The 22172-nt window shown below is 39.9% G+C and overlaps 1 long non-coding RNA gene across 2 annotated transcripts; it reads left to right on the forward strand.

Moving 5' to 3' along the window:
* The first annotated feature begins 336 nt into the window (after positions 1 to 336).
* LOC311254936 lies at positions 337 to 21632 on the forward strand. Of its 2 annotated transcripts, XR_014622288.1 has the most exons (3): positions 337 to 713; positions 4454 to 4521; positions 19689 to 21632. It is a non-coding gene; the product is annotated as an uncharacterized lncRNA (long non-coding RNA). The 2 variants fall into 2 exon arrangements; XR_014622289.1 differs by lacking the exon at positions 4454 to 4521.
* Positions 21633 to 22172: the final 540 nt, after the last annotated feature.

Below are 22172 nucleotides of genomic sequence, written 5' to 3' on the forward strand. Positions count from 1 at the left end.
CCCTGGAGTACAGTTAAATCCATCATTAAGAAATGTAAGTGTAATACTCTGATAAATATCAGTTGTATTTTTTTTTTCCTCTCCTGGGAACAAGTTAAAGATAAAACGCCAGTTGTTGTAAAGTTAAAATTTGCATAAATAATACTTTGAGATAAATAAGATATTAAAATGCATAAATAATTTCTGTTTAAAATGTGTGACTTTAAAATATAATTTCATGGGTTCTGAATGCTTTTAAGAAGTTGAGAAGTAATTCTGATCACGTGTGAGAGTTCATGACCTTTAAGAGGTTTACACTTCCGGGTAGACCGAGGCGTAAGGAGGAAGGAGCCGAGAGTTAATGGCGTGGAGCAGATAACAGCGGACTGTGTCGTGTTTTATGTGTAACGGACTGTGAACTGTTGTCGGACGACGTGCTGTGAGTGCGTGAGTTGGACTCTCCATCGCAGTCGAAGTGTCGGCTAAGTTAGCTAGCAGGCTAAGTTAGCAAGAGCTAGGCTAACGGCTAACGGCACGGTCATAGTCGAGAGGAGACCTGCGCTGACGGGAGGAGCTGTGCTGGGTCGCCACGGAGAGCGGCGCTGATGGAGCGAGACAGAGGGAGACGGAGGTTCATCGCTGCGAGCTGCTGCGGGCAGAAACGTTTGCCACCGAGACGAGAGAGTGATTCCTCATCTGCGGCCTGGTCCTGCAGACTTCACCGACACACGGAGGTACTGTTTTCAAAGGCTCCAGCTAAAGCGCGCCAACGAAACTAACCTAAGAGTGCACTCAAAAAATTAGTCTTAACTAGTCTTCACCTAGTTACTATTGACAGTGAGAATCATATATTACCCTAGGCATTTATTCACTATTTGAAATGTCTCTTTTACCATAAGATATTGAAGAAGCGTTAATGCATCATCTTATCGCATAAGGTGGGTTTTTATACATGAGCCAGTGGTAAAAAGGGTTACATTAGGAATATGGCACATGTTTAAATTTGCCAGAGTAGGCCGTCCTCTGAGTGAATATGCAAGAAGGACACTAGTGAGGGAGGCCACACAGACACCTATGTCTACTCTGAAGGAGTTTAAAGCTTCAGCAGCTGAGATGGGAGAGACTCTGCATACAAAAACTGTTGCCCAGGTTCTTCACCAGTCAGAGCTTTATGGGAGTTACTGTTGAAGAAAGCTCATTAAATCTCAACTAGAGTTCACCCAAAGGCATGTGGGAGACTCCAAGGACAACTGGAAGAAGGTTCTTTGGTCTGATGAGACCAAAATGGAGCTTTTTGGCCACCAGACTAGACGCTATGTTTGGCAGACACCAAACACTGCACATCACCACAAACACACCATCCCCACTGTGAAGCCTGGTGGTGGCAGCATCATGCTGTAGGGGAAGCTGACAGCAGCAGGTCCTGGAAGGCTTGTTAAGGTAGAGGGTAAAATTAATGCAGCAAAATATAGGGAAATCCTGGAGGACGACCTGATTCAATCTGCAAGAGAACTGCAACTTGGGAGAAGATTTATTTTCCAGCAAGACAATGACCTGAAGCATACAGAGAAAGCTACACAGAAATGGTTTAAAGACAACAAGGTGAATGTTGTGGAGTGGCCGAGTCAAAGCCCAGACCTCAATCCAACAGAGAATTTGTGGCTGGGCTTGAAAAGGGCTGTTCACGTCCGATCACCGTGCAACCTGACAGAGCTTGAGCAGTTTTGATTAGCCTAAATGCAGTACACTTGTGTCAATCAGTTGAACTTGTGTGGCTAAACATCAAGGAAAAAGTTGTCCTAAAGTGGAGGACAAAATTTAAACATGTTTTCTTACATCTAGAGAACAAGATTTGAAGGCCAGGGTATCTCTGCAGTAGGGCTGCACGATATGGTCAAAAAGTGACATTGCGATATAATTCATGATTATTATGGATGATTACATTTTTCATCACAATTTTCGTTGTCATGAAAAACTAGTAAAATCACGATGTGTCATTCCTCCTGGTTTCTGCCAAACAAACATGTTTTATTACATGTGGAGAACAAGCTTTGTAGGCCAGAGCATCTCTGCAGCACTACAAAATGTCATTTAAATACTGTTTTGTGACACATTTGCCTTTTTTATAAAATAACTACAATTCTTGCAATTTGGATATTGCACTTAGTCATATTGCCATTTCCATTATTTTGCAATTAATTGTGCGGCACTACAGTACTTTATTATAATGCTGTTTTGTAACACATATAACCTTTATTCAAAAAATGGCAGCTTCTTGGATATTGCACTTAGCCATATTGCGATTCTGTTAATACTTCAAATAATTGTGCAGCCCTAAAAGGAACCTTTTGCTTTTAATAAGCGTTTAATCAATTATAACCTTAATTTATTTTCCCTGGCTGGTCTGACAGCCCTGCTGGTTCACAATTAGACTGTCTGCTGCAGTGCAAAATAAGATGGACTCTGATTAAAAGACTTTTTGCTAAATTTACTATCTGTTATTTATGCAAATATCCCTTGTGCTGTCAGAAACAGTGAGGGTCATCAAGGACATTTCAAGACTGTTTTAAATTTGCAGACTCAAACCTGTCTGGTTCAGAAAGACACAATGCAGCAACACATACCTTTTCATCCAGACTGTCATTCGCCATTAGCGCTGAGCTCCAGACAGAAACCAACACACAAGACTGTGGAGGCTACTGTCTCACCTGTCTTTAGCACTTGCTACAACCCCCTTACCAGCACACATCCATATGTGACAGTTCATTTGTCAGCTGCGTGACGCCTGCCTCTATTAATTCAAGACTGTGTGCCATGTGTCAGCCACTGAAATAAATAAACAAATAAACCGTTCTATTTTTAATTTTCAAAGGCTGCACAGTGAGCAACAGCATGACCAGCCAGCGAGCAGGTCCTGCTTGTTAAATCAAAGAGCTGCAGCGGTCACAGGATGTCAAGGAGCTGCAACGTGAAATCTACACCTACATTTCTCTTTATTTATTTTTTGCTTGTTTTTTTACTTTTTGATCAACTCCCTGAAGAGCTCGCAGGGACAAAGCTAGAGACACTTGCAGACTCCTCGCCGAATGCAGTATTCGGAAAAAGGTCTTAAGAATTTAACAGTGAACCTATAAAATACCAAACCTTTAGAGTGATTATGGGCTGATTTTCTGCGTGTAATTGTTCAGTGGGGAATGTGGTTTCACTTCATTTTTTAAACAGTTTTTAAGAGTTTTGACTGCATTGCATAATCAAAAAGTTCAGTTGCTCCGTTAGTACCCTGTAAAAAAATATTCTAAAGCTCAACAGGAAATGTTTCATAGCCAACATTGATAAGTGTCTCCCTAGAGGATAAAACCGCTCTTCCTCTCTGCTGTTTCACCTCAGGACACAATCAAGGCCACTGTTATTCAAATTCTCTTTGTACCCTTGTGATTACATATCAAACCTTTAAAATTTCCTCTTGTTTTTAGTGGATGAGCCACTGCATTGTGAAGTAATTTAACACTCCAGCTCCTTTCCTCTTGGCATAATTAACATATCCAGTGTGTCTCTAATTAAGCAATCGAGATATGCCCATTAGTATCATCTAAAAATATGAACACTGGAAGAATATCCTTGCCCGTTTTTTTTTTTCATCAAATATGATGGGGTATCAATTTCCATCTTCTCGTTAATTGAAAATATGTTTCAGAGATAAAAATGCAACATATTCTATGCCCACAAGACATGATTATCCTCGTGATTGAGCGTATCAGGAACACAGATCAAGACGGGGAAGATGACTTCAAAAATGTCAGATGATCATCCTGCGTATTGTCAAGACAGAAATGGGGCACAAAGGGATTTCAACAAGCTATTAATGCAACTTCTGATACATCAGCGTGCAATGAAAAGTCCACACCAGACAAAGAATAATGGCCACTAAACAAACAGGCAGAGGTTAAAACGCTGGCTGAGGCTGCCCAGAGCCTCATTAAAGCAGGCTGCCTATTTTCTTAAAAGCAGCTCCACTGGCAGAGTCGCCCATAGAAACTCCAAACTGACGGAATATTTCATTAGCTTTGAATATTTCATTTGAATACACATCTTTGGATGCATTTCCTCTTTCCTCTCATACATTAGGAATCAGGCTGCTGCAACAATTAAACGCACTCATCTGCATATGAAGAGCAGCCTGGAAAATCGGCACTCGGTGAATGCAATCCTGGCCGGCGTTTTGAACGGGCCTGAAAAAAGTAAGATTTAAGGCTCCCTAAATTCCCAGGCCCGGCTGTAGCAACGAGGCCCATCAGGCTTGTCAACACACCTCACAACACCCATTACAGCCCTGGCTACTCCGCACCCTGTCTGACGTCCTGTGGCCCATAGAAACCAACATCCAGCCCTCCTGGCCCGTCACTGCGTCACCATGGCAACCGCTCTCTTGCTCACAACCCCTCATAGATGTTTTTTTTTTTTTTTTTCTCCACAGCTACATTTCCTGAAGGCTGGTTTCAAGCATGACAGCTAGCCATCCAACTGGTGTTACAGCACTTCAAGGTGAAGTTGTGGCACAGTGCCATGCATTTTTTTTTTTTTTTTCCCCCTCAAAAAAAGTGTGAAGGCAGATGAAAATAATTCAGGACAGATGTATTATAATCATTTTAGAACTGATCACATTAGAGAATTACCATAATGCACTGGAGCTTGCCTTTTGAGGAAGTGGTTACTATTATTGTATCTTAACCATTTTGTTTTCTGCTTATTTATGAGATGTGCCAACTGCCTTAGCGCTCAACCTCAGCATACCAGATTGTCATTACAATAAGAACAAAGGCTTGGTGTGAAACTAATCAGATTATATTGTTGTTGTTTTAAATCATGAATATATTATAATGATGTCAATTTGCATGGCTTATTATTCCACCTCCGTCTTCGTACCAACAGACTCGTCTCTCACATGCTAAAAATATGATTTGCAATACATTTGTGTGACGACTTTATGTAGCATAACTTAAGTCAGCTCTGTTTAGATCAATCATTGACATGTTAAAATGGATATATCTTAGTCTGGGGCTTTCTTTTTGTTTTGTTTTTTTTGCTATCATGCCACCAAGTGCTTAATCAGAATCTCATTTACTATCTGTCAGGTTACATAGAGCAACATACTGTAAGTGGATCACGTACAGGGGAGTACGGCAACAACAAAAAAGAAAAGAGTAACACTTTCTGTGCAGTCCATGTCTGTAATGCGTTATAACTGAACACACTTTGAACAACAATGTGTTAAAATGCACCTAAAGCGCTGTATATCATATCAAAGTTATAAGGACTATATATTGAGAATGCTTTATAACAACATACTATAGTTTACCAATTGTTATAAACAATCATTAATATTCAGAATGCTTTATAACAATAATCATACATATTATCAATAACACAATATAAGGCATTATATAATGACAAAGTCAAGTATCAGTACTCAATTGTTGCTGGTCACTCACTAATTTTGCAAGGATCATAGTGTATTGTTGCAATACATTATTATCATTTTATAACAGATTACAATCACTATTTTAATGCATTTTAATGTGATTTATAAGTCTCTGTAAGTGACCATTGGGTGCCTTCAGGAAAGTAGTAAAAATCCCTGTGTTATAGTCTGATGTAATACATTAAAGTCACTTAGTCGTCATTGTTTGCTGTCAGAAAAGTGAAAAGAAGTTAGATTAAGCCAACGCAGCAGCAGCAGCACGCAAGACACTGTGAAATATATTTCTTTATCAGGTACTAAGATACTGTACAAAGGAGGGATTACTCCATTGGTTTAATCTATTGCACTAAAATTTACAATGCGTAATAGATGTCTGTGTAACAATAATTAATGATTATTGTTATAAAGCACCATGAATATTCACAAACACGTGTACCTATGATTATATGTTGTAGGTATAAGGCATTAAGAGTGTGTTTATAGACGGGGAACCTTGCCATACCTCTAAATTGGAAATAGTAGCTGTGGTTACACCTACAAAAAAATCCAGCACATCAGGCATTGCAATGAAAAATATATATCTGTGAATTTAAGCCCATTTCTACTTGCAACTTTTTGACCAAGCACGTCTCAGAATATCACACCAATACAGCCTCTTTCACAAGGATGCTGTAGTTCTCTTGTGCAGGTACCATTTCAGTTTCCATTGCAATAATCTCGGCATTCACTTATAGATAATATAATTGCCTCAGATCTGATGTTAGTATCACATTAGCCGATGTTCCAATGTTGTGCTCTTGTGCTTTATCTCTGTCAATTGAACAAGTTAAGCAGCTATTATCACTGAAGCTTCAAAGGTCAGAACTTAGTTACTGAGCTGTCTTCTCCTGCCATGGTAACTAATACGGACAAACCACCATTGTGGCCTGGTTCTGTATGTGTCATAAGTTTATTTCTATTTTCTTGTCTGATAATAATGTCTCTCTTTACTTCAGTGTCATTTGTCATTTTTGTGTGCACCATAATGAGTGTTCCACACGACATTTAAAATAGGAATCGCTTTCTTATTCTTCATATCCAGATTCTTTTTCTTCTCATCTTCTCGCTCAGTTAACAGATTTTCTTCTTTTCATGGTCTCAGTGTTGCTATATCTGGCACCCGCTGATCAAGCAGCACATGACAATTAGACTGACGTGATGACAAGCTTTGAACTTGCAACTTAACAGCTGCTGACACCTCAGCCCTTGTCACCTTTAATATCAAGATAACCAACAATGACAACTCTGTTAACTTCAAAATTCTGAAAACGCAGGCGAACAGTCATCGTTTCGACAGGATTGGCCATTTATTCAAACAATATTGTGGATCCAACAGTCACAATTGGTTCTGTTAAACATGAAGCTGATCTTCTCTTGTTAACCAAGCGCTTTTGTTGGCCTGCAATCTGAATCTAAAATCAGAGGAGGCAGTGTGTTCCACAGGTTAGGCCAATCCGCATTTTGACATATTTCAATGTTGCATCACCCCATTTGATGGCAAATGATACCTGAAAGTCCGGCGGCGAAGTTGCTGCAGTTGTTACTGCTCCTCTAATATCAGTGCAGACTAGCTAATGTTAGCCTATAAATGACAGCTAATGTTAGTGGCCAGTAACGAAGCAGTGTTTTTTATTTTTTATTTTATTCGGATGGCTTGCTTGAGGGCATGAAGTTGTGAACAAACTGCAAGCATCCATGCTTTTTCTATGTCAATCAGATAAATGGTAAATGGCGTTGTGCTAATACCAGGATTGCCTCAGTAATGCAATGAGAAAAATCACCACAGCTGAGCAAACACATGAGCAGTACATATAGGTTTTTTTTTTTGGTTTTTTTTGACATATTGGAAATGTCCCAGTCTAGCGTAAACACCATTGACGTCAGCTGATGACGTACGAGGGTCTTGAGGAGTTGTTCCATTTCATAGCGGGAGATTTCAACCCCTTCCCCTTGTATCTCTGTTGTGAGGGGCAAGGGAGCACTCAAAAACGGAGGGGTGTGGGCAAAACTTGGAAATGGGATTGGGCCTTAGACTGTGTGCACAGGCACAATCAACATACTGCTGGTAACTCTGACACCGCTAGAGACGTTGGGTCTGTTTTCTTTTTCTGAACTCCCTTATTGATCTTGAGAAGGGCCACTGTCGCCCTGACCTGGTGTCGTGGTCCAGCAACCAAACACATGTTTACTGTGCAGGGCTCGCTGTGATGTTTATACAATGCAGGAGATGAAAAGAACAGACGTCTTCTGCCTTAATACGTGATTTTGCGCAACCCCATTGCTTCGAGACAGGAAATTAAATTTGAATACTACTTCCCACTGGCTGTTTTACACTTGACTATCATGAGCTTGTATTTATGGTCATTTTAAAAACACACTGCTGTTCTCATAACTTTCATTTACAATAAGCAGGGATCTGAATGCTCGCGCCATCTGCTACCATTCCTACCTCAAAGAGAAAATGCTGAATTCTCAATAGGGATTTTCATTAAAAAATGATATCCCAATCTACAATGTAATACTGAGGCAGCGATGCTAATTAAAATTTAATTTGAGTCGTCCTTTACTGATTCTAATTTCTTAGTGTAGTCACATACAAAACTGTTTTAAAGGGAGTTATAATAGCTAAGAATTAAACAACAATTATAGTTATGGTTATAGATATTTAGGCCTATCAAGCATAAAGAAGTAGCATTTTAAAGCAATATAAAACAAAAAGAGTTTGTCATTTATTTAAATCTTCGCCCTAGAAAACTACTTTATTCTGTGTATATAATGAAAACATCGCTTTCTACATTTTAAATCTGGTTTGATATAATCCAGTAGAAGTGCAACTGGCTAAATACCAACCTGTTCATCAGTGTAAGGCCTGTGATGAATGGTGTCAGTTGATTGTGAAAGTGGGAGAGCGGTTTGCAACAGTTGTGTCTATGGAAGTGCCTTTGTGGGTATTGTGATAAATATTGCATGCTTCAGGCGTGTTTTATTGGACTACATATGACAGCTGGCCGCAGCGTGTGAAACTGCGGAGCATCTAGACGGAGCTTTTGGGTCAGAGACAGATCATGTCGTCTCTGAGCAAAGAGGAATTTCGGTATCAAAGAGCTGCCTCGGAAGAGGCGACACAGAGGAAGAGGGCCTTATCATGTCGAAGCTTGAAATATTTATTTGATACAATAGACACTTACAGTTGCTGTAGCTCAAGTGTGACACGATTGAAAACCACAGCAAGCCATTAATTTTTCACATGTAGTTATAAGTAAAAGATGAACCAGAGCCCCTTTTTTCATTATTCTCGTATTATTTATATAGTCAACAAAGACTTGGAGGTAATTAATCATTTTGTTCACTTTTCTCCTCATTTTTCTGGCCTGACAGTGTTGTTCACTGAACATATTGTTTCAACTGAAGGCGCCGCCTTAAATGAATTCTTATTAGCCATCTAAAAATAGTCTCCTGGTTTCAGGGTCTAGGCTGCCTGTAATCTGACAAGCACAGAGGGAGCATCATGACCAGCCAGCTGCCAGAGTCTGACTGAAAAACATAAGGAAAATAGGCGTTATATCATGAATCTCCTGTGGACTATCAGTTGCTGTTATGAAAGATTTCTTGCTGATCATTAGCGCTGGCAAATCAATGTGAGGAAACAAGACAGTATATGACTTCACTTCTGCTGTTGATTGTTTCATCCTTTTTTTTCCCCCCCGAGAAGAATGTTTTTATTCACATTAATTTGCCATTTAGTGTGGTACATTCATGCAGTGAGAATCCAGCTTATGGTATGTTGATGTGAGTTTGGGGATCTGAACATAAAGGCAGAATTTTATGAGACCTCGTTTTTGTGTATTTGCAGTGAAGATCGCTGCTTTTGCCTGCTGTGCTTTGCAGCATATGTTTTATGCTTTTTTCAATTATACTCACACTATGGCCCCATTCTTTATCCAAATCTTTCTTTGTCATCACATTGTCCATATCCATATTCATTTGTAATTCTGAAGCCAGCACAATAACGCCCTTTGTAAAGCACCCACGGACCTTTATCTACTGTACTTCTGCTTATTGTGTGTTTACGCATATGTGTATGTTTACTGTCACTGATAACAATCTCATTACTGTGAGGTTCTTCCGAGAAGGCTTTTCAGAGTTTGTGTCAAGGATCAGACCATTACTGGTATCATCAATAGTAGCAACATTCTGAAAATGCATATACCAGAACAATCCAACCATTTATACTGGATAGATCACGACACTAATGCAGGACCAACACATAGAAACATAGTCAGACGGAGGTGATTTTATAGTCTTTAGTTCATCTTTGAATTGCAGGAGGAAATCAAGACACAGCGAACAAAAACATGTGCATGCAAAAGGAAAATCCAAACATGCAAATATGGATAGCGCTTTGTTTTTAGTGGTTTGTGAAATCTGCAAAGCCTGTTAATGAATCCAAACTTCAACCACTTGGTGATTTTAAGTAAGCAAATGTTTTTGGCCTGAAAACACTTCCTTTTACATTCCCTATTCTGATCTGTGAGTTTAATGCTGAGGGCCTTGGGCTCACTCATACTCTCAATCTCAAGTGTGTAAAAGATAGACATTGCATCTGTTATGATACTGCATCTGCTGTTTGAAACTGCACTTCTTCGATGGGTCCAAAAATAGCCAATAGATAGAATAGGAAATAGCTACGCAAGAGTAGCATTTTTCCACCCACCAATGTGATGTTTGATACCCTGATGCATCACAGGAATATGCAATGTAATCAGCATTAATGCATTCCTGTGGCAATTATTTCACAGTCATTGTTTAAGACACATCAGACAAGCCAGTCAACTGTGAAGGCCAAGGTCAGAGGAAGTGAGGTAAATGTGTACTTCTCACTTTAATTTGGTAAAAACAGCCATGAAACCCTCACTAGATAATTTCTAATGAGTCATGGACCAATGAGTTAAGTCAGCCAATACATTGAGGCAATAGATGGTGAGCTCAGACAGCCCAGTCCCCAGAATATAATGTTAGCATTTTGCATTTTCAATATACGGGTACATTCACTTTTGTACATTTCATATGTATCATATCAACATTCATACAATACATGTCATATCACGCTCACATATATAAAATAACTTTCATTCGGGGGTGGATGGGATGGCGGTGGTATGACAGTTGGGTAAAATGAGCCAGAGACCACCATTTGGGATGGCATTGCAACATTTGTAAGCGTGCAGTCACTGGGTACTTTGAATGAAAAGTTGGAGCACAAAAACAGACATTTTTGACGGGACATCAGGACATTTTACAGCCATGGAAGCAGCAAAAAAACCCCAAATATTTTTGTGTCAGTACAATTCAGTTTTTTAGGCAACAGAACCAGGTCAGCCAAACATGATTTTTTCCAAACCCTAACCAGGTGGTTTATGTGCCCAAACCTAACGACGCCATAAACACAGCACTGTCACAAAAACTGATCCTAAAGAACCATAAAGTTGCAACATAAAAACATGCAGAGTTTCAACATATCCAGGATTTGCAGAAACCTACATTGCCCACATTTATCCTGGCAACTGTTTTGGCTCAAAAGAAGCAACAGCTTTGGGGAAAATCAGTGTCCTTGAGTGTAACCTATCTCCCTGTATTCCCTTCAGTCACTGCAGGCAAGTTTCACTGTCTGCAGTGCAACGACCTGGATTCCAATCCACTGGGAAGAAGGTGGGGATGCAGGATAACAAACTGCACAAGGGATTGCAGCAAGGATTGGCTTTAACACATGCACCAATTACAGTGAGCACAGCGTGCATCCTTTTCCAAACACTGCTGAGCGCACCACACGCCCCCTGAGAAAACATCTGCTTTTGTACACAGATCCCAATTCTACTCCCACATTCAGTATATGCATGTATTATTCTGGTACACATGAGCACACAAACACACACAGACACACACACACACACACACACACACACACACACACACACACATAAACCTTGTTAACACACATCATAATGTACAAAATTAAAATGAAATAACCGCTTTTTGTTAAATAATAAATCTAAATTTCCTTCTTCCACATCAAAATATAACTGTAAAGCACATCAGTGTTGCTATTATCCTTATGCTTGCCAACCGTGAAATTAAAATTTACTTTAAAACGTACAAACACAATAAGTCTAATTTAATCTTTCATTATTTCTATTTTTATGCAAGTGATCAAACTATTTTAGAAGAATTCAATGCATTCTTTACTCTTCCTGTTTGGGACATTCACAGACTCGGTTCTATACGTCCAACACGCATGTCTTTCCTGGGACATTATAGTCTGTATGTACCATTTGAATTGTCTCAATTCAATGATGACAAAAGTATGATGGAAAGCTATGGTCTGTGTAAAATGATGCTACATTAAGCTTTTTGTCAAAGTGAAGGATACAATATTGAATACAGAAGGCTGCAAGTAATGATTAGTTTCATTATTGATTAACCTGCAGATTGTTTTCATTATCAATTGATCAACCGTTTAGTCTATAAAATGTCAAAGTGAAAAATGTACGTCACAATTTCTCAGTCCCCCAAACGGTGTCTTCAAATTACTACTTCGGTCTAACCAACAGTTCCAAAAAACCCAATGAGTCTTCATTTACTATCATAAACAAAAAAAGCAGCAAATCCTTACATTTAAGAGGCTGAAACTGGCAGATGTTTTACATTTTTGCTTGAAAAGTGACTTAAAATCACACAGATGCAATAAAAGAGGTGAGCAACACGCTCCAAAAATTGAGAAGTATCAAACAATAAAAACACAATAAATAATACATGTACAACTTCTGTTAACAAATATCTGTATTTGGATAGTCACCCATTTCTAATTATTACATGGCAGGTTGCCCACTCAATAAAATATTATGGAATATTGGGACAAATACTGAGAGGATCACATGTTGCACACTGGTGCCAAATCCGTAATGGCTAATCCAACGTTTATACCTACAGAGAGGGTATGTAGATGTATTGAATCCTAATTCAGACTCTGAATAAAAATATTTCAGATACGATACTGCTAGGTTTTCTCATTGTGTCCCCCTAGTGAGAGGTAGCTGAGAATAGTTTGTTGGAATTTCATCATACTAAAGTTGGTGAAGCAATGAAGAGTACGAGCCTCAAGAGCCCTTTACCCTCATATCTTATTTAAAATGAGCGATCAAATTAGGATTCCAATCCAAACCAGGGCTGGGCGGATGAAGGAATCCATCCTTCCATCGCCAATGGCTGACAGTCATGACCCGTGACCATCGTAACATCGTGATTTAAGAGGCGCCCCACCAGAGAGCGCAATAAAGTGGTATGTCCCATTACAGTTGCTGTAAAGCAGAAGTTGCTGGCGTTTGTCACATGTGGAAAAGAAAGCGAAAAGACGTGGCCGCTCAGTGCACTAACGTGTCCTGTCCTGTTATGTTTATCATGTTCTAACTAAACCTGTCCTCTTAGGCAAAGACTTTCGGTTACATTGGTGCCAGCGGTGTTTCTTGTCTGGAGGCTTTGTTATTTGTTATTGGATTTTCTTAGCTTAGCTTCCTCAGCATAGCTAGCCAGCTAACTTTGTTTCAAGCTTTGGAGGCTGAAAAAGGTCTTCATCTTCACACCAAATGTCCGTTACATTGGTGTGGAGATGAAGACCTTTTTAAATCCGGCACGGGGGTGTATGCTGTTGATGTAGGAGGACAGTTTTCTCAGTTGGAGGTTGCCGTCAAAGTCAACAATGTCACTGTCAGTTAGTGTAGGATTTAAGAACCATGTGGCTTGTATCATCATAAAGGCCACCAATTGGGCACCTTTTTAGATGACATCATCATTTCTCAGTGGGTGTGGACACAGTTGCAACACACATTAAAACCCAAATTTTGTTTTCAGCAGTTTGATTCGGTCATGTACTGCACATTTCTGTTTGCCATTTTGCTTTTTTATTTGGATTTCCACAACAGTACATATCACTTTTCAGCACATTCAGTACGCGCTGTTAGCAGTTTAACATTACAAGCTAGCCTTGCATGCACAAAAATGTGTACATTACTCATCTTACACATTTATCATCAATGGACCAGAACAAAGACTCATCATTACAAGGTATATAATCAAAGAATTATCAAAGTTACCTGATTAAATCTTATTAGTATGAGTGATCTCAAACACAGAAACTGACTTGTTTAGGAAAGGAGTGTTACAGACACAAACTTCAAACAGGCCTGCTGACACTGAAATGGGTGGAGATGGCAGATGAGGTGACACGGTGTTGTTTGGGTACCAACTTTGGCATACATTTCTGCTTATGTTTCTGCCCATGCAGACATTCACTTTTTAGAAAAAGCACCGCAGAGAGCAAATTTTGAGGCACAAGTTGAAATAGGCATAAACAGACCCCTCTTAGATCTCATAAAGCACATTACTTTGATATAAATGTTCACACACATCAAAGAGTCTGTGATGGCTTATATCAATCTGCTGGTTCAGTCGGCAGTTTTAAAATACCACAAATGCACATTCTTTAAATTTAAATGTGTGCAAATGCTGCATAAAGTCACAAAATTACTTGAGTAAAATGCTATCACTGTCCTGATTAATATTGTAACATCACAAAAATAAATCTAGTCTTCCTAATGCAGATCTGTTGGCTCATGCTTGGATATTTTTCACAGCTCTGGATGCTAATTCAGTTACTGGTTCTGAAGACAGTTTCACACCTCGGGAGCTTCAGGTGCCCCGGCCAGGATACTGATAATCAGCCCCTCACAACTTCCTGGAAGGTGTTTCGGAGGGTCGTCACTTGAGTTTTGTGCTGTGCATTTCCTAATCAGGACTCACGCAGCATAGGAGCCTCAATTAAATGTTAATTCTGCAACAAGTTCCGGTCGAATAAGTACATGACCCCCTGCGCTTTTCCTGCACATTAAACTGTTTGGCTATTCCATTCAGATTTCACGTTTGTTCACTGAAATCACTCTCACTCAGATTATATAAGGATCAGTGCACACTGAGCCCCTAAAATATCTCACAGCACTTTTCCTTCCCTCAAGCAAAATGCAAGACACCATTTTTCTCTGGATAATCAAAACCACACTATATATTGAGCAAATAGGATTATTATGGAGGCCTGTCAGTTTATGAAATCATGTACTATAATGAGCAGACTGGATTACTTTTCTTACAGCGTTATTGTCCACATGTTAATCTTACCCAAACATGACCAATGGATTACTCTATTGAACTATAACCATTTTACAACAAGTTGGGGTAATTTTACCCAAAGTGTACTGATATCATTGTCTCGTGTGCATAACTTCTCATTCAAACATGGTAACAAGAAATCTAAAACAGAAATGAAACACAAAAAATGGGATTTTTGGCTTTGGGACTTGGTAACCTCCAACAGAACAACAGCAGTCTCCTCAGGGAACAGCAGATTGGCCATTATTGAAGCCCACAGTGCTACAGTAGGATTGCCAACTGTAGAAATATGCATTAATTGCCTTTTAACATTTCTTGCATATTGGGTATTAATTAAATTGCTGCCATTAGTGGTGTAATGGAATATAGATGATCACGGATGACCGCCTACATATGAACCGCAGATTGATTGCAAAATTCAACCATCTCAATCTTGATACAGGGTTGCAATGCAATGAAAAGATAAATGAGACAGATGTGTACTGTGTTTTTTTTACTCTAAAACGCAATGATTGGGTTAGGAAAGAGCGACTGATTTAAAGGCTGTTGATTTCACTTCCACTGAGTGAAATCCCGTAGGCTTTGACTTCTGGAAACTGGGCGCACTTGTTATGAAATAGATCATAAGATTGTGAATTTTAGTGAAACTTCCATATCTGCTGCCTTCCCTTCAACACAAAGCTCTGCTCACTCATCGGAGCAGCACCAGTCTCGGTGACACAGTAGCCTATAGGCTATTACTTGAGATGTGGAACAAATCAGATTCTGCTGTGGGTGAGACCAGAGAGTGGTGACTACAGACAGAGACAGGCAGCTACATCAGAGCCAAAGTAGCAAATTGTTAAATTAATTGAACCCTCATCAAAAAATACAAGAAAATTATCCAATCCATGACTCAAAACCGTGTTACAATTAGGCTCGTTGCCGTAGACGATGTTCGGCAAATACATTACTTGCCCAACATACTTAGTCAGACAACGGACACTTCAACTACAAACATGACATGATGAGAGTTGGCCTACAAGATGATGACGGTGGACTTGTCAAAGCGGAAAACAAACACGCTTATTGAAAGTATTTTGAATTTAAACCCCATGCTAATAGGGAACCTGATAGCGTTATTGAGGGAAAAGGAGTTGGTAACCTCACTGTGAAGTTGGAGCTACATCTACGGAGCCTGTCACCTGCAGCTCTTTCAAACAGCTCCTTTCGATCCATTACTCCCACCAACATATTTGAGAACAAGACTGATCTTCTGTCGAAAAATGCTGAAAATGATTGTTGTTTTGCTCTGTAGACACATTTTGATGAACGATAGCAGTGAGTGCCCTGCATACTGAACACATTGCATTTCCTGTGGTTACTACTTCAAAATAGGAGTCAACTTGTGGCTCACCAGTGAAAGGCTTTTAATGTGAAGCTGCAGCAGTAGGAAATTGGCAGTAAATTAATACAGTGCTTAAACAGTGAGCATCTTTTCTTGTAAAAAGTCTGGTGTAATCGATGCCACCGGTGTCGTCAGAAGCTGGGAAAATATCGTTACCGAGACTAGATACGATCCGAACCTTGAGTTCTGCTGCCCCGACTGTCATCATTCACTGCTCAGTGTCTGCTGCCACAGCAATTTCAGTCTGCATGTCCAACAAATTTAACTCAACCAAAGTTATGCATTGTAACCCCATTTCTGTAAAAACATTGTTCAACCATCCCATCCCATCCCATCCCACACAAAGAAGCACATGGACGGCCAGCCAAGATAAGCTACCATCTCCTGCGAAACCAAAACTACGTCTGGCTGACAAAACCCACTTCTGCATCCATGACTCGACAGCAACTATGTAGGTCAACACCCTCTGACAGGCTCTATATGCTTCGGGGGTGTAGCTGCGCATTACAGAGGAAGCCTCATGTACAGAGAAACAGACACACACACACACACACACACACACACACACACACACACACACACACACACACACACTCCTCAACTGACACAGTCAGGACAGGTACAGAAAGAGGTCATGAGCATCTCGGCGCTTAGAAGCAACTGATTCGACTCTACAGCACCACAGAAGACAACATCACACAGCTCACTTCATTCCACTAGACTACAGTAAGATAAAGTGAGGAGTTAGCATCCAGGAAGCTCCCGAGATAGAAGCCATGCAGAACACTTCAGTTCTACTCGGAGATAAGGGTGAGATGCAAATCCCCTTTCAACGCAAAATTACGTTGCGATTAAGACTCACAAGTGACGCAAACGTATGTTCAGGAGGATCAGTGAGTGTCGCGTACTGAGTCAGAGGCCTGACAGGCTGATGGATTTCAGCCCTCGCTGCAGCTTCTATACATTGGCAGGTTAATAAATGTAAGAAGAATTATTTAGCATGCGAAAGAGCCACAATGCACTGGCCATAAGGCAGGAGTCCCTAATTACTGCCTTGTGGGGCCTTGCTTATCATCAGCAGCAATTTTTGTGTGGCAAATATTCCCACAACAGCCTTTGATGTAATTACTTTCCAAACAGCTCCCCTCCAGCCAATATCCTGTTCTAAATTCATGGCTCGGCTTGTTTGCAACGTCACTGGAACACACACGTTTTTCATTTGTTGCCCTGTAGAGAACAAGAGACACTGCAGCCCCGCCGACACCAGGAAGTCGAACCAAACTACATTCGCACACTGCGACAGAGCAAATGGGTAAAGACCACACTGGAAGAACAGCGATCAATAAATAAAAAATAAAAAATGTTGTTGTTGTGGCCAATTTCTAACTGAGCGAGGAAGAAAATGTAAGGTAGATTTAAGGATGTAGCTCCTCTGAGAATCAACCTGCAGTGAGCTTCATTACCCAAACTACAGAGTAAACAGAGGACAGGACCACAGTGCCTCCCATCTACTGTTCTTTCTCCAGACACTGTTGAAGGACGACTCTAGTAGCTAGAGGTCGAAATGGGGGAGATAGGAAGTTCAGTATCGACGGAGTCAGTCTGTAATAGTGGACGATGATTCAGAGTGTTAGCGAGGTCAGGATCCTATACAACAAGTGGAAGAGCTGCAATTCTTGTGAGAGTTGTTCCTCACGTAATGTTTCCTCCGTAATACCAAGCTTCTCAGATGGAGTTACTGACAAAATAGTAGCTTGAAAATATAAGAAAGGATCCCAGCTGCATTTATTTATGGTTCATTTATATATTCATTAAAGCAGTGTTTTTCAATCCTGTTCCTGGGGCCCCCTGTCCTGCACGTTTTAGAGGCTTCCCTGCTCCAATGACCATTATCGTTATCAAGCTGGGAGGGAGGCGAGGGGGTGATGTCAGCTAAAACTAAACAGCTCTCGACTTTTTGCTGCTCCAAAGTATCGTTATCATACTGGCCTCAAAAAATCTGATATCAGTCGACCTCTACAAGTTCCTCCTTCAGAAATTTGAAGTGGTTATCTGTCATATACATTACATAATTCAAGTAAGTAAGAGTGAAACATAGGGCTCTATTTATTTCTTTATTTATCTTTATCTTTATTTATATGAAAGCGCAACACAAAAAACTACATTTTTCGAAGCTATTTTCTAACACTGCAGTTAAACTTTAGCGAAGACTGTTTTGGCATTTCAAAGACAAAAAAACATTCAAGTAAAGAAAGCCTTGAAAAATCATACACAGCATGAATCACTCTGAATGGAGTAAAAAAATAAACAGAAAGTTGCTGCCATGGCCTCTATTATTAAAAGCTTGCTGCACCTCTATGAATATCAATTTTGAACTTTACCAGTTACCAACCAGCCATGACTCCGCACCCTTTATTTGACTTGAGTTATAAAATAGTCAGTTACAGTAGTGTAGTGCTGTCTTTGTAAGAGGCTTCTCTGCACCCTTTCTCCGTTGTCATTGTTGTTTCCAAGAATTTGGGTTAATTACATTTTCTCTTCTCCCCCTCAACACCAAACGTATATTTTTATTATATATTTTATTATTATTATTACTATTATTATTATACTATTATTATTATAATTATTATTATTAGTGGCAGAATTATCATGTGATCACTTATTTTGCACATTTTCATTCAACAGACTGACTAAAAACTCTTCCTCAGCTTCTTCATGAAGTCACTGCCCCGTCAAGTTTATTGTGTCTCTTATAAGTAGTGAAAGGTGCCTTTTGAACAGTTCCTCTGTTCATTTAGAAATAAATCAAAAACACAGAAGTGAAAGAACCTGTTTTGGGGACCTTTCATCATATTTTATGACTATTGAAACTTTATCGTTGACCAAAATGTTCAGCCAGGCCATTGACCTTGACAAAAGTGCACAATTTAATCTCACTTCTTGCTTCGAAACAGCCATAATTATCATTTGGCCCTAATAGAAATACATCGTCAAATTGCAATAGCCAGACTTTGTTTTGTCTCGGATGAGATCGTCATGTCCTGCTGCAGACTCGCTGTCACCCAGTTACGAAATAGAGATCACAAACTGGAGGTTCTCAAATGAATGTGACCTTTTAAACTAGAGATTTGTCAATGCTCTCACAACTGCATCACCATTTTTATAATGACTTGATGAAATCTGCTTCAAAGGACCCTTACATATTTGGGGTGGGGTGGAAAGGGGAAATGCATTTCTGCTCATGTAACTTGACAAATTGTGCTTCAAGGTTTCTATTTATATCTTTCTCATCTCACAGGGAGGGTAGAATCTTCCCAATTCCCTTGCCGTTTGCCAGAGGCTTAGTGTGACATATTGCTAATCTGGTTATTATGCAATTTATCAGCCGTCTCTCTTTTACAGCCGTGCATGGATATTATGCAGGTTTCTTATGAGCCTAACTGCAATAACACTGCAAGGAGCTAATGAGCAGCCGCTACTACTGCGGTAATACATCTCAAGTCACTTCAGGGTATTCTTGTTGCAACAACTTGTTAGTCTAAGTCACTCCATTAAACTAACCAAATTATTTTTTTGCTAATGATATAGAGAGCCTCTCAGGCTGGAACCAATGGATTGTGACCAAAACAACGGAGGAAAGGAGTCATCAGAGTCCGCTGTTTGACAGCAAATACTTCAGGAGAGGAAAGTTATGGACCTTGTTGCTGCAAACCAACAGCCTCACGTAACTTGTACCCTGGATGGATGCAGGGGATCAGGCATCTCAGCAAGGATTCATTACTGCCTCTGGCGTCTCTCAACACATGAGGTATGGCCACACAGCCACGAGTGGGGCCTGCTTTTGCAATGTGCGCGCCGCTTGATATGGATGACAGATTGCGGGTGGCCCGGAGCAAACATCATCCTGAGCCTCGGATGGTCATCCTTTTCAGCAGTGGCTGCGTTTTTTGCGCCATCAGCTAATTAAGGGTGGCCCCGTCATTAAAGACGCGTAAATCAGACCTTAATGTGACTCAAGAGTCTCGGTTGAGACACTGGGCGGGAAGAATGTGGTCCTCTGATTTAATGGGCCCTGAGCTGAAGGGGATATAAGTCTTGATAATGATGGCCAAGTACAGTGTATTGATCACCGCTCCCTCTGGTGTCTATGGGGGCTAAAGCAGCCAGCACGGAAATTGAACTGGGATTTCTCAACTGTGTAGAGCAAGCTCACACAGAGGCGAGGTGGTCAAAATAACTTGACTAATGTGTTTGTATAAGACCACGGCGGTTCGCTTTGTCATATCTACAAGATGCCCACTCATTTGTCCATCTGGCCGCGACTGTAACAGAAAAAAAGTCAATTCTTTGGGGCTTTTGGTAAAAAAGATTGTTCTTGTTACATAAAAGTGTTTTCTTTCTAGGGGGAAAAAAAACTTTGGCAGAAGACAACCGTCCTGGAAACATGTGCACACGAAGGATTACCTTCTTTGTATCTAAGTCTATTATTTGTTACTCTTGATTGTCAGAAGGATAAAACATTCACACTGAGTGAATGCCAAGCACTGAATTAATGGTAAGTCTTCGATGTGCAGTCCAGCTCTGTTCTACACACAATTCCCTCCTCTGTCACCGCTCCTTCATGAGAGTGCTAAACGCTGGCAGAGGCAGCACTGGGAAATTAGACAGTCAGAGCTTCCTCTAATTACACGACAACAGCGGCAAAAAGTTTTGACAGTTAGTGGTTTGGCATTTTGCATTCCCATCATTATCGTAATGAAACATTAAATATTTATCATATACGAGTCAGGGGGGGAATCATTTTGCCCAGTGTCATTAAGATTTTGGTTAATTATCATGGCCCATTGGGTCCAGCACCTCCTGCAATGTGCTACTACCCTCCGTCCATTATCCACGATGTAATTATCAGCACTCTCTGTCTAGCCACCATCACAGCGTTTGCTCTTGGAAACATGTTCATAATCACCTCAAGATGTTGATTTGGCAAACACTGTTAATGGAAAGCTCCTGTTAGTTTGCCTGGTACTGAAATCAAAAGGCATTTATGGAGACACTTGGGAGTGCTTTCTACAATTAACTGTTCCTGAAGTGCCCAGCTCACAGTGTTTTCAAAAACTGCTTCCCTGCCGCATTTTCATCTCGCAGTATTTTTAATTCAAAGTATAACGATAATGTCTCCGTCCTGGAGTAATGGTGTCATGGTGATGTGAATGTGTTTTTTTTTGTTTGTTTTTTTTGGGGGGGGGTTTTTTACTGCTGTTGGATTTTATATGAATCTCACTTTACAATTTAAATGTTGCTTGTACTAAAAATAAAACATATTAGTGTCAATAAATCGCTCACGATGAAAACTGCCAGCATAGTTCTTTCCTGTTGGGTACAAAACAATGGGCAGAATATTATGAAAAATCCCTTTAAGAACATTGATTTGGTTTAAGCTCTGGACATTGAAAGATGAAAAGAAATAAATATTTAATTAAGCATTACAAATGTACCTTGCCTTTGATACAATAAAATTAATTATTTAGTCCATCATTGTTTTAAACGGAACACTTTCTGATGAAAGGTTGAAAATGTGTGACTTGTGAATATTTTCATATTAAAAAATAACAATAAAGGCAATGACAAAGGTTACATTCATAATGGAGCACCGAAAGTGCAAAGTAATAGCCACACAGCAGTTACACTCACCAGGGTCCATTCACATTTTCACAAAATAAATGGTGATTGTCTCCTTCTCTTGAAAAACGGCTTCAAATAGTTTCGTCACCTCACAAGAACATACAGGAGAGAAGGACGCCATCTTCGGCTGACCCATCATATAAAAATAACATTATTAATCATCCAATCATTTTAGCTATCTTGCAAGTACCACATAGCTAACGTAAGATAACTTATTTTGCAAAAGCTTGACATTACTTATCACATTTAGTGGTGAGCTAGCTGCCAAGGGTTAGCTAATCACACCAGGTGAAACTTATCTTAACTTTATAACCCTCCCTTCATAGCCCAAGATGTTTTTTTTTTGTTTTTTTTTAACCTTTTATTTAAGAGAACAATTTACAAGGAGTG

The sequence above is a fragment of the Pagrus pagrus genome, assembly GCF_965226575.1.
Source record: "Pagrus pagrus genome assembly, chromosome: 1".
NCBI lineage: Eukaryota > Metazoa > Chordata > Actinopteri > Spariformes > Sparidae > Pagrus > Pagrus pagrus.